A 14,182-nucleotide genomic window follows, 5' to 3' on the forward strand; every position below is an offset into this window, starting at 1 on the left:
TATCGATATATCGGCCAAAAAAATATCAATATAAAATATAAAATATATCAATATTTTTAAGAGAAAATAAAAATAGCGAAATACTAGCCTAAAAAAAATTGGCTGAACCTCTGAAATTCATATTCTAAAAAAACATCGAAAAATCTCGGCTAAAAAATATCGATATATCGATAAATCGGGCAAAAAATATCGATTTTTTTTCAGAGAATATCGATTTATCGATATTTTTATCTACATCCCTAACTCAGTATGAAAAATTGCGTTTGAACAGGAAAATATCTATCGGATCTGCTGTTCTTCTCTATTGTTTCAAATAACTTCCTCAACGGTTCTCGTAATACCAATTAATAGCGAAAAGCAGACCCCATGGCGCAAAATCACATTTTCGCTCTTCGGACCGACGGAATCAATCGTTCGTATCGCCGAAACCAAACGCCTGCACCACCCCCCACCCCTCTCGTCGAACCCTGCGGCACCAGGGGCGTTAGACGTTACGTAATTAATTCGTGGCCATCATCCTCCTAGATTAGAATGGTTTTCTTTTTTACGAATGATCAGGCCGCCGCGCTATCGGGTGACTGACAAATTGAATTAGATCTTTGCCTCTTATTGGGTTTGTTATGTTTAATAAAGACGCCGCAAGCGATGGACTAAATTGGCTTAAATTGAATTAAATGCGGTCGAAGATTGTATACAGGACAGTCGAAAAAGCTAGAGCTACGAGAATAGCAGGAAAATCACATCATCGAATGGACAAAATTATATACAAACAATATTTATTCATTGACAAGGTGTTGAGTCAATTCTTCGCTGTATTGAATTCTGCTCTAGCACAGAAACGATTTTTGAAATTAAGCTATATATAATAAATTTAATGGAAGCTTTTATGAGCTGCCGCATCAATCTTCCCGGCAGGAAACATTGTTATTAATAATTCATACCAGATAAATATGGAAACAAATGTGGAAAAGCATTTTAACTAGCAAATCTCTCATTAAAATCTACATCGATAATTGAATTGAAATACGTGACATGTGTATATTCACAAACCATATCCCTTAACCTATCGTAAAGGGAAATATTGCTGTTGCTCCACAGATGTATTTGAAACAGATGAATCTGTGTTTTCAAATTCATGCTAATAAAAAGCACACAGGCTAAATCCAAAAAGACTAAAAACTGCGTGTGTAGGAGGTAATATTGCAAGCAATAATTGTTATATATATATATATATATATATATATATATATATATATATATATTGTTGGTTTTTTTATTTAGGAAACCGCTTGAACGATATTTTTCAAAATCTGTGGTGTTTTATATTAATTTTTGATTGAAAATGACACCATTTAAATGAACATTTTAATTATTTTTATTAAGTTTTACTATCAGAATAACTTACAAAAAAGTAGAAAATAATTTATAAGCGCACGCTTTTACTTTCTCTGTTATGTTCGTAGGTACTATCTCCTAATAAACGTTGTTCTAACGTTGTTCGAAGCTCATAATATACTGGTGAAACCGTTCTCCTTGCTCTTCTGAATACGGTCCCATATTGTATTTGATTGTATCTAAATGAGCATGCAATATATGAACTTCTAATAACAAATTTTTAAGCATATTTTCAAGTAGCTTTTTGTAGTTTTCCGTTTTGTTTGCATTAGAAGTTTTTCATCGGTGAAAATCTGTCTGTTCACTAAACTAGCAATACACGGCGGTTTTTGATGGAGCTTCATCGCCAAAAGTCAAATTAAGTTAATTGATGCACTCTTATTGTAACGATCTACGTCGAAAATCGTAAAAAAATTTCGCAAAAACGTTCACGATTCAGTTCCATTTTTTCCAGAGACAAAATTTTCGACTAAATATAAAATAAACAAATAGCGTCCGTGCTACAAAATGTTCCGAGTACGTATCATAGAAAAAATTGAAATTTCACGGTATAGGCGACCTTGGGGAAATGTTTTGTTTAGTTCAATCAACGGTAGCGCTGCGATCGCAAATTGTGATTGGCTAGTTTAAATTCTGGTGCCGCCACTAACACGGAACGTGATTGGTCGATCAAATTGTGTTAAGTCAGCATTTTCTATGGGCGTATATTTTTAAGTTTGTTGTTTGTAGGTTTTGGTTTTTGTTTAGATCAAGAAATTTTCGTTTTACGTTGGCATATTTTCTGTTTTACATTAAATACTATGGAGTAATAATAAAAAAATTGATGACAATGCGTCAGTGTAGTAAAAGATGTAGTGTATCGGGGTAAAAATCTACTACGGAAATTAGACATCGTTTCCCAAAGAATGATCTCGCTCCTTTCCAAAAATGGGTTGATCAAGTAAATAGTAGTAAGTTACCTGGATAAACCACTATGCAAATATATCAACGTCATGGTGTCTGTCACGGACATTTTAGTGAAAAATTTAGAATTACCCTTCCTTCACGAACAGGTATTAGGGTAAATGCATATCCAACATTGTTTTTATCAGGTATATATAAAATTATCTATCTACTACATGTCTGTTTATATATTGTTTGTTTACAGAAAATCAAAACCTACTTATGTAGATGTTAGTAATAATAAAATTCAATTAATCTACCAAGTTGTTTGTACGCTGTCAGTGAGATGTCTCTATATAAAGAAGTCTTACAAGAAGGTAATAATTAAGATAATGAATCATTAGTAGTAATAAATACTACTTTTAATTGTAAAATATCCCTAAAATATTTGTAACACTTTAACTTTTTAGAACAATCAGTGTTCAATAATTTTATGGTAGAGCTATTGTATATTTAAATTTGATTGCCTTGTTAAGAAAATATTTGTTACGGTGCCATCAATTAAAAATTTAATTGCTACTTTTAGCGGATTTATTACCTTAAAGAAATCTATTTTGTCTAAATTTACAAATAACTACATTTGTTTAACAAATCTTAAAGATTGCTTAAAGAATTTTGTTGGATATATTAGAGGTCATGGAGGTAGAAATAGCATCCTTCACCTAGTATGTTTGAGAAATCTTTAAAAGGGCAGATAATCACTCAAAAAATTATGAAGAAGATGAACATGTTAGATAACTTATACTGTTTTTTAACGGGAAATCTAGTACTACTTGAGGTTGTTAAATCACCAGTTGAGTCTATATTTTCAGTTCCAGAGAACTTTGCTCTGAGAAAAACAAGAGTCTAATATTGTATTTATGTCTTATTTCAGGCTATTTAACAAAACTTCTGAAAAAGAGACAACATGCAATATTTGTCTACATTCTATATTAGGTAGTTCCATAGATTAAATACTCTAAAATCTAAATATCTTTAAAAAACACATAAATAGTTACTGTTTCAACTGTCCAATCCTTAATGATTTTTAAGACCAAATTTTAAGTTATTATGAGGTGTGACTGTATTTTTGGTTTAATGAAGTTAATGCAATATCCACAGGGAAGGATTTAAAGTTTACCTTCAATATATCATGATAAGTTAGAACTCTAATAGATCCTTTAAAATTGATGACACTAAACAAATATGGGAAGGCGTTATAGAAGAATTATAGATATTTTAATTTTGTCTAGAATAGAGTTCATAATTGTTTTTTTTTGCTCTTTGTTTATATATATTTATAGTATTTACACTTATGTATATTTGTATAGGATTTATTTTAATAAATTAATTTTAAAAATTAAATTAAATTTTCATTCAAATACTATTGGCCAACAAATGTGACGTCACAAAGTAATCAGACGAAATGGCAGACCAATCAAAGCAAAGTATTTTCCTTACAGGTTTCTACATAACTATTTTAAACTAACCAATCAAATTCACGTTGTCAGCGCCGCCAATTATTGAACTAAGCAAAACTTTGCCCCACTACTTACCAATGGAGTTGCACACCCCTGGTACGTATATCGTCAAAAATGTCAAACTTTACGATGGAACAGTCAGGTGGACCCACATGACAACAGTGTTGCAATGTGACAATTCCCGAAATATAAATAGTGACCCTCGTATAGTACGTCAATCTGTTTCTTTCTGTTCTTTTCGGTCACATTTAACTATCATCGTTATATTCAACTATTTCTTAAATAGACACTGAACAAAAAAACTACCGATATTAAAAACTTAGTAATCTATTAGCGCGTCCTGGTACAATAATAGCGATATCGTTCGAAAAATGACGAAGAAAAAAACGAATTAATTACCGTTTCGAAAAAATCTGAATAAAATATGCGCAGCTCGAAAATCATCAACTGGAACATAATCCGAGGACATTAATGAGTGGACGGCTTGAAAATATTAGAACAGTTTTTAACTTTCTCGCAATTTACTTTTATAATTACCGCTTTGGCGGGATTAAGCTGTCTGCAATTTAAGAAACTCCACTGGAAACTTTCGGGTCTGCATTTGCATTTTCCATTTTACCTTGAGCCGTTGCGGTCCCGACAACGTTCGCAATTATCATAATCGTTAGCGGACAGCAACTAAATAAGAGCAATTGGAGTGAAATCCAGGAAAAGCGAAAAGTTTTACATATATTTTCCACGTAGACAGCCGGAAAATATTCCACCGAAACAATCAATAAAGAGAAGGCCGACATTTTCTCAAAACACTTAAAAAATGTTTTTAAACCTTTCCGGTCTCAGCTACATAAAGATGACGAAAATAAAATTACTAGCTTTCTAGATTCGCCATTTCAAATGGATTTACCGCACGAGAAATTAACGGTCAAAAAAGTTAAACATACAATAATGAGAGAGATTAATATTAAAAAAGCTCCTGGTTATGACTTAATTACTGGCAAAATTTTAAAAGAACTATCAGAAAAGGCTATAAAACTATTAACATATATATTTAATGCTATGCTACGAATTAATTACTTCCCTAGTATCTGGAAAGTAGCTAAAATATTAATGATACTTAAACCAGGAAAAATACCAGAAGATGTGACCTCCTACCGACCTATAAGTTTATTACCAATAATCTCGAAAGTTTTCGAGAAATTATACATAAAAAAAACTAAACTATATAATAGAAAAAAGAAAAATTATTCCAGAACATCAGTTTGGCTTTCGCAATAAGCATGGGACTATAGAACAAGTGCATAGACTTGTAAACCAAATAAACGCTGACCTAAATGCCAAAAGATATTGTTCGGCTGCTTTCCTAGACATATCTCAGGCTTTTGACAAAGTATGGCATACGGGCTTGCAGGTTAAACTAAAGAAACTTCTCCCTCATCCGGACTATCAGCTACTAAAATCGTATCTCACTGACAGACATTTTATTGTAAATCAAGGCGATGAACATACCGAATTACATCCCATATATTCAGGAGTTCCGCAAGGTAGTGTACTGGGTCCAGTACTGTATCTTCTGTATACGGCTGATCTGCCCACCACAAAAATAACTACTGTGGCAACATATGCAGACGATACAGCAATCTTAGCATCCCATGAAGATCCAGTCACAGCATCAATAAACCTACAAACCCACCTGGAGCAAATACAATTATGGTTGAAGACATGGCGCATTAAAGCCAATGAATCAAAATCCACGCATATAACGTTTACCCTGCGTAGAAGAACATGTCCACCAGTAAAAATCAATCATCGTCAACTCCCCCAAGCAGAGCATGTTAAATATCTTGGTATGCATTTAGATCGACGCCTAACCTGGAAGAAGCACATACTCTCTAAACGGAAACAACTAGGACTAAAATTATATCAAATGTATTGGCTCATTGGGCGCAAATCCAAGTTATCATTAGATAACAAGGTATTGCTGTATGAGTCTATACTCAAGCCCATTTGGACATATGGAATTCAACTATGGGGTACCGCTAGCAAATCTAATATATCCATCATTCAACGGTTCCAAAATAAGGTGTTGCGTGCAATTGTTGATGCTCCGTACTATATTTCAAATAAAGTTATACAACGCGATATTCCTCTAGAACCTATAACGAGTGTAATCCAACGTGTTTGTGTAAAGTACTTCGAAAGAGTGTCAGTGCATCCCAATGTACTCGCTAATCAGCTAAATATGCGACGTGATAGTGAAGTGCGTAGACTAAAACGTTTAATACCACATGATCTGACTACTGGACATATGTAGAGTTTAGAATAAGCATTAGAATAAGACTAATTAATTAAGATAATATTTTATACAGAAGATTGCTTAATGAAGTGATTTTCTACATGCCATGTATATATAATATAGACATAAGAAATACTTATTACCAATAGGGCAGATTGTGGACTCACGAAGAGTAATAAAAAAAAAACAATCAGGAGTGAAACCATTCCTTCCGTGGCTGATTTTCTTTTGTGGACAAAACGATGTTTCAGCCGAAAGAGAAATACCATCGATTTTAGATCAAAAAATCGTGTTTTACTAGAACTAGGCTAGATTTATGGGTGCTGGTGGTGGCGTGGCGGTCGAAATTCGACCGTAATCCACAAATTTATTAATCTTTTAGAACTTCAACAATCTGCTCATGGGCAATAAGTATTATTACATGATTTCCGTTATATAATATATGTTAACTATCCTGACATATAGAAGATCGCTTCAGTAAATGATATCTATCCTAACTTACTCTAAAGACTATTCTCACTTATAATAGAGATTATTAAATCTCACTCTATGTGTCTATTAATCACACTCGTTATGGGTTCAAAGGAGATATCGCGCTGAATCAGTTTGTTGGAGCCGCAATATGGGGCGTCGACGATGACTCGCAACACTTTATTCTGGAACCTCTGGAAAATATCTATGTTAGATTTGCTAATATTCAATTCACAATTCCATACCATAGGTCCAAATATCGACTTATACAGCAAAACCTTGTTATGTAATAATAATTTAGATTTACGCCCTATGAGTCAATATGTTTGGTTTAGTTTAAGCCCAAGTTGTTTGCGTTTTATCAATATATATTTTTTCCATGTCAAACGTCGATCAATATGCATTTCCAGATATTTAACGTTGTCTGCTTGCTGATACAAATTTATTTCATGTTTATTTTGTAAATCAATAACTATCATGGCATTATTTCTAAATATATTTTTGTTTTATTAATCTCTTAGAACGTCAGCAATCTGTCCATGGTCAATAAGTATTATTGTATGATTTCCGTTATATAATATAACCATCCTAACATGTACAAGATCACTTCCAGTAAGTCATCTGCTATACAACTTATATTCTAACCTATTTTAAAGTCTATTCTAACTTATTCTAATGACTATTCTAACTTATTCTAGAAATTATTAAATCTCACTCTATGTGTCTATTAATCAGTTCGTATGGTAGTTTGCGTTTGAGCCTACGCAGTTCACTGTCATCGCGCACATTTAACTGTTTGGCGAGTGCATTGGGATGCACTAATAGTCTTTCAGAGTACTTCACACTAGCACTTCGAATTACACTCGTTATGGTTTCTAAGGGGATATCGCGTTGAATCAGTTTGTTGGACACGTAATATGGGGCGGCATCGACGATGACTCGCAACACTTTATTCTGAAACCTCTGAAGGATATCTATGTTAGATTTATTTGTAAACTAGCGACCCGCCCCGGCTTCGCACGGGTGCAATGCTAATACTAAATTAAATACACTACAGAAAAAATATGAACGTTGTATATAAAAACATAGCGGCCCGCTCCGACTTTGCACGGGCATAAAATATATATGCCTATGTCACTCAATGAAAACATGATTAAAATCGATCCAGTATTTTTGGTTCATTCATTACTGCCCTTGGCCTGCACGCATTAAATTTGGAGTAAAACAATTCCTCTTCCCCTATACTTACTATGAAGATTTCCTGCTATCTTTGGAATATCTAAATTCATACAATTTTTATTACATTACACATTTTTAAACGCAAATTTTAAATTTCTAATATCTCCGAAAATATTTGTTTAATTTACATGCTGTAAGGAACCATATTGATCTATATTAATTGCACACTGTATTTAAGGTACTTAATTCGATAAGGATTAATGCCGTATTGCTTAAAATAGCTTCGTAAATAAGCCATTTTCTCACGTAAAAAGTAAACAATAAAAATGGTTAATGTGGGTTATCCCTAAAAGATAAACATATACCATCGCGGACTTTTTTGTAGACCTTTTTATGGTGTACAATACTGTAGTACATTAATTTGATCTAACTCGTAGGGTTAGGCAGCGTTTTTGCTAATTGCTAAATAAGCCTAAAAAAATAGGTTAATTTACGACATCACGTTAGAAACCTCTAAAATTAGCAATGTTGCCTTAGTATATTATGCATGTATTATACATATAAACCTTCCTCTTGAATCACTCTATCTATTGAAAAAAACCGCATCAAAATCCGTTGCGTAGTTTTAAAGATTTAAGCGCACATAGGGATATAGGGACAGAAAAGGCGACTTTGCTTTATACTATGTAGTGATATGATTTATTCCCTTAGTTGCGATTAGGTTAGCTACTTTTTCACCTTCCAAAGGCATTTATTGAGGAAAATGCGTACAATATATATTAATCAACATATTTTATATAATTTTTTAGATCTATTTCCCATCTTTCTGCCAACAAGGCGACAGTATCGAAAGAACGATGTTGTTTTCATAGCGATCCAATCATCGATTCATTTTCACGCTTCTTCGACATTTCAAGAAGGTATACCCGCCGAGCTATGTTACATTGATCTGAAATGAAGTGGTAATCAGAAGGCACTATGTCTGGTAAGTAGTTAATTATCATCAATATACGTCGGTAGACATCTGCAATAACAATTCTAGTCAGTTTTACTGTCTTGTAATACACCACACCTTGATGATCCCATTATACAACAAGGGGCAAAAGTCCCGCTACCATTTTGATAGCCCATAACTTTGCTCAAAAAAAGATAAGTAAATTTGGATTTCAGAAAAAGTTTATTCGGTCTTTATATAATCGGTTAAAAGATGAACGCGAATCGCTATGCAACTTTCAGCTCTTTCTAAGGCATTTTTTATGACATCCTGCAACATCTGAGACTGAAAACATGCTTGATTAATCAAAAATAAAACAAAAGCTTAAACAGTATTAAAGCTTCAATAGTATTATTTGAAATTGAACTATATCTTCTCATAATAATATCCTTCGAGCAATGTTCAAACGTAATTTCAAATAATACTGTCATTATTAATAATGAAACTGGTATATGAAACTGGATATATGAAATTATTATATTATTAAAATAAGCGTCGATGGAGAACAGAATTGACAGGTATTGACTGTCTATATGCGCCTTTTATTTTATTATATTTTATTTTATATATTTATACAGTATACTAAACTTTAACCATTACAAATCCGACAGACCTTCGTTCAAAGAGTATTGTTAAAAATGATGACGAAATTTTGGCTTAGCCTATTAAAATATACTCAAAAATTGATTTAAGATGTCAAAAAATCCAGAAATTATAGAGTTAAATGCAGTAAGTAAGCTAGATGTTGAAGAAATTCTGAACAGGTACGTTATAATGATGGAAAGTGATTTTCTCTTCTGTAAACTGTTTTTTTTTTCGAATACCTGTGAAAAATTGCTGATATCAAAAAATGCTGAATTTCTTTTCGTCCCAAAAACTGACGCTAAGGATGTTTTTGGTTGATTTGTAAACACGAACTCGCTTTGTAGCCGAAGAATTGAGTTTACAGTATTCATTAACCTCTTGACATGAGTCATACTCACAATAATAGACCATGATTCTCATCCATAGTGATGATAGGAGGTATAAAATCGTTCTAATCGTATTTGATGTGGCACAAATCAGTGAATAATGAACCCATAGTGTCGACAGTTTATTAGTTTCTTTCTTAGTCTTCTTCGTAAAATATTCCAATTAAATTTTATTTAATCACGAAATTTTAATTATGCCCTTATGAAAATGATTTTTTATATGGTGATCCTCGAACTTATTGAACAATCTAACAAATATTATCTTCTAGGACAGGATTTAATTGGTTATTGAATAAGTTTTCTGTTTGATCTTTATTAAAATAGTTTTTTTTTAATTCCGAGTTATGAAGATGAATACTGTGGATAATTAAATATTATGAAAGAACACAGAAAGACGGGCGTACTTTATTAAAACTTCTAGCTAGTTTTTATGAAATGATATTAACTATCTTTATAAATATTTTTAGAACCAATATAAATGTAAATTTAGTTTATTATAGACTAGGCTATCTTAGTTTATTAAATTATGTCTAAAACCACCTGTTATACCGTCAAACAATGATATTGTATATGAACTGAAATTACACTCTATTAAATGATAGCAATTCTTAAGGAAAAAGAAAAATTTATATTTTTCATTAAACTCGGGTCTTATTGGAATGAAACAAAATGTGTAAAATACTTTGTTAAATGGTAAACCTCATGTTGTTGTTCCAGGCACAACAATTCATCCAAAAAAGATCTTCTTTACTTAAAATTATGATGACAAAAAAAAATCCAAAAGGGCATTGTTTATAGTCATTAACCTTCATTAGCTCAGTCAGCTGTATCTTGGACGAACACAGACCTAAATTCGAAAACAAAATTCACCCAGTTCAGGACTTTTATGCGCTGCAAGGAACTGACTTGGGTTGTTTTGACATTCCTTTCACATACGTTCTTGTTTATCAAAGAGGTTACCTTAAATATGGTGAGCAAATGTTGCAGAGTCGACTTTGAAATATAGACCGCAGTGTCGTGACTCAACAGATAAAACATACTGTAACAGAAACAAGTTTCATAGTGACCTGTTAAAATTAATTTCAATATAAAAAGAGAACGTCTAATTATTACATGCTATAAAAAATGGGTCTACTTCTTGGACTGATAGTAATACTAACACTAATAAAACCCCTTTTTTATCATATTTTATTTCATATGATCATATTCCTGATGTTCTTATCAACCATCAATAATAATAATAACAAAATTACACGAAAATGCGATTGAAAAATTATTTTATGTAAACAATGCTTGTTTGTATTTTCCAAAAAAACTGGAATTGTCAACAACAATATGGTCCATTTTTTTTAAATCGCATTGTTTGCCGCACACAACACCCGCTATCGGCTATTTAGATAACAAACCACGCATATAGGGGACGAAGAATAACCATAATAAATATCGAGCTATCAGAAGCGAAAGAATTGTAATTTGTAAAAACAGAAAAAATATTGTCAGTAGACCAATTAGATACTATAGCCAAAAGTTCTAAAATCACCTTAGCATAGGTGTAATTAATATGTGTGCTTGTTTATAATTGTAATTAGGCAAAAGTGTAACATCTTAATATTATTTTAAGTAACAATACTAAATTAGCTTAAAAAACAATAATTTTAATTTTTGTATATCAAATTTTTGAGATATATAATCGATATCATGTTGTGAAAGAATTCTGAGTGATAAATAAAACTGATATCAAATACAGTTTCAGTACCCAAACATTTTTAACAATTAGATAAATTGGTTTAAAGACTTTTTAAAAATATATTTACAAGCTTTCCAGTGAATGGAAAAATAAAATAAAAAATCACCATCTGTTTGTTTGATAAGTACCGCTCAGTAACAGCATCACTTCTGCCCTCAACTACCGTCTGTTAATAAACTATAAAGATCGACTGTGAGATTTTGAGCATTTTGCATCATTTAATTTGTATTTAACAGTTACTGATAGATCAAATTTTAGCAAAAATGAAGAAAGTGTTGATTAAGCTTTATTTTTTTGTGCAAAATTAAATTTTTTTAGTTAACAAGTGGTTTGCTGACTTACGTTGTGGCTGTAACAGCACAAATAATTTCCAAGTATGGCATCCAAGAGTGGCATCGATAGGCAAGACCGTTCTTACCACTCGTGTGAAAGAAAAACGATCAGATAACTCCCTAAATTTTTCGTACATATTTCACAGCTTATAATGATTAATGCCCAACAATTTTACAATAAATACAATACGACTTTCGCTTGTCTGTCAAAAAAACGTTACTAAAGGCTCAGTCCAAACCTACTTTCAGAGAGGTTATCAGCAGACATGTTTTGAAAATACGAGAGGAGAAGAAGGCAGGAAAGGAAGGGACACTGTGACGGAAAAAAAATTGTCAAAAAATATCTAAATCTAGACTGGACACACGTTAAAAACGTTATTAGGAAAATTTTATTTTTATAATCAGAAAAAACGAAGTCAGCTTTTAGGATAAGTACTGGAGATACTGATCCCCGATCGGCAGTGAACGTGATAAGTATTCTTACCACTAATGATGATAAAATAGAGACATAACTATTCGGAATAAATAAACTTTTCTAACTGTCATCGATAAATAAATGAACTCTAGTCATCACGATCATATTAGATGATAATCCTCAATCGTCTTCACGCCTATTTAACAACCCGTTTCGCATTTGTTTCAGCTCTATTAGACAATCACATTACCGGCTTGGAGAGTGGAAAATACGCGTCGGGAAAAAACAAGACCTTCGGGTTTCCAATTCGGATGGGCCCCGTTCGCCTTATAAATTATTTCCGAAACGTTTTCAATGTAGCACCTGTCAACTAAGCTGCGATTCAGCGAAAACGAGTCGCATTCATTCGGAATTCACCTGCTAAACCGGGAAAGTCGAAGCCGGTACAGTGAAACTCGCCTGCTTTGATATGGATATATCCAAATTTAACGTGAAAATTGAAAAGAATAATAAACAAGGCGAGTGCTGAGCGGCAAGAATACACGCTCTGGTGCTCGACATGGTGCGCATGGTATTCCGTTTGAAATTACTTTCATCCATGTAGTGACATTTCGGCGGAATGAGATCAAACACTCTTATCAGCTCTGTAATTTCGTATCTAAACTTTCCGTAGCATATAGAAACATTTGTACATGAAAGGTAAAAGCAAACGAACAAAAACGGTACAAAACGTTCCATTTGATAAAAACTATTCCTATTTTGAACTTTCTACGCATACTAGTCTGGCTAATATGCAGACCTTGTAACTCACTCACCTTTTAACGATAAAGACAACAGAGCAGACCAAACTCAAAATAAAAAAAACTATACTAATCACAAGATATTCTCAACATGACTTAAAATCAAAGGGGTTACAGTAGAACACCAAACGAACTAGTAATCAAATACTACCAAGACAAAAATCTTTAATTAATTACCAAAGCTTATCGCTAGGTAACTAACAAAGAACTACACGATGACCTCGAAATAAAATTGACTTATCACAGGTTACTAGATCACAGCAATGTGGAAGCAATACAACTACTAGACGATACGCAAGATATCAGTAAAATGGACCCAACCGAACCACACGAACTGGTATAGTTTATAAATTTTAACTTTACTTTACGTAGTCTAACTTAATTTTAATTTGGTAAATACATATTGATTCAACAGTACAAAAATAGTGATACCTTCATCAGAATCAGCTTTTGCAATATAAGAAAATACATAAGTAATGTAGTTAAGTTTTTCTTTTATATTTATATTTATAGAAAAATTATTTTTTAAACATTACACTAATCTGGCCATCACCATGATATCCCTCCCTCCTCCTGCCCTCCATCAGTTTTAAATCACCAGATTTGCTCGTTTTTTTTTTTAATAGTTTTTTAACATCAAAACAAAGGCTCTCAATACTTTGCCTTCAAAAATAATTTCAATTCTATAAAATTAATTATGAGCCATTCGCTCTAAATAGTTAAATTGGGAACATCACGTTAGACAGCAAGCAGACCAGATCAGAATCAAAATCGAGGAATCGACTGGTTAGTCGAAAGATGTTCCCAACTTGGCCTAAATTCAAAGAGATGGTTTATCTTTGAGAGCTTGAGCTAAATTTTCACTTAATAATTCTTGCAATTCATGGTGTTCGAACTTGGTCTTCCAGACCATTCTTTCATCATCAATCACCAATTTTAAATCGGCGAAATCAAAACCGAAAATTGAGACAAAACACAGTAACATCACAATAAGTTTTCAATAATGTTTATTGGGCTTCGCCAGTATATTTCTCCAATTCAAACAACAAATACGATGACTATCGAAAATGCAATTTAAAAATTGCATGATTAGAGCCTGTATACATTGAATAACTCAATATTATCAAATTGACATTACATATTTTGTATAGAGAAATGTTAAAAATATTGAATTTAATAGATT

General features: G+C 32.4%; 1 protein-coding gene across 6 annotated transcripts in view; it reads right to left on the bottom strand.

The window, feature by feature from the left end:
- Positions 1-14,182, bottom strand: part of Pde9 (Phosphodiesterase 9) — a 289,689-nt gene that overhangs the window by 236,200 nt on the left and 39,307 nt on the right. The gene's annotated exons all lie outside the window — the stretch shown is intronic.

This window comes from Rhynchophorus ferrugineus, unplaced genomic scaffold (assembly GCF_030347505.1).
Source record: "Rhynchophorus ferrugineus isolate W39M unplaced genomic scaffold, kcgeb_rfMv2 rfM9, whole genome shotgun sequence".
Taxonomy (NCBI): Eukaryota; Metazoa; Arthropoda; class Insecta; order Coleoptera; family Curculionidae; genus Rhynchophorus; species Rhynchophorus ferrugineus.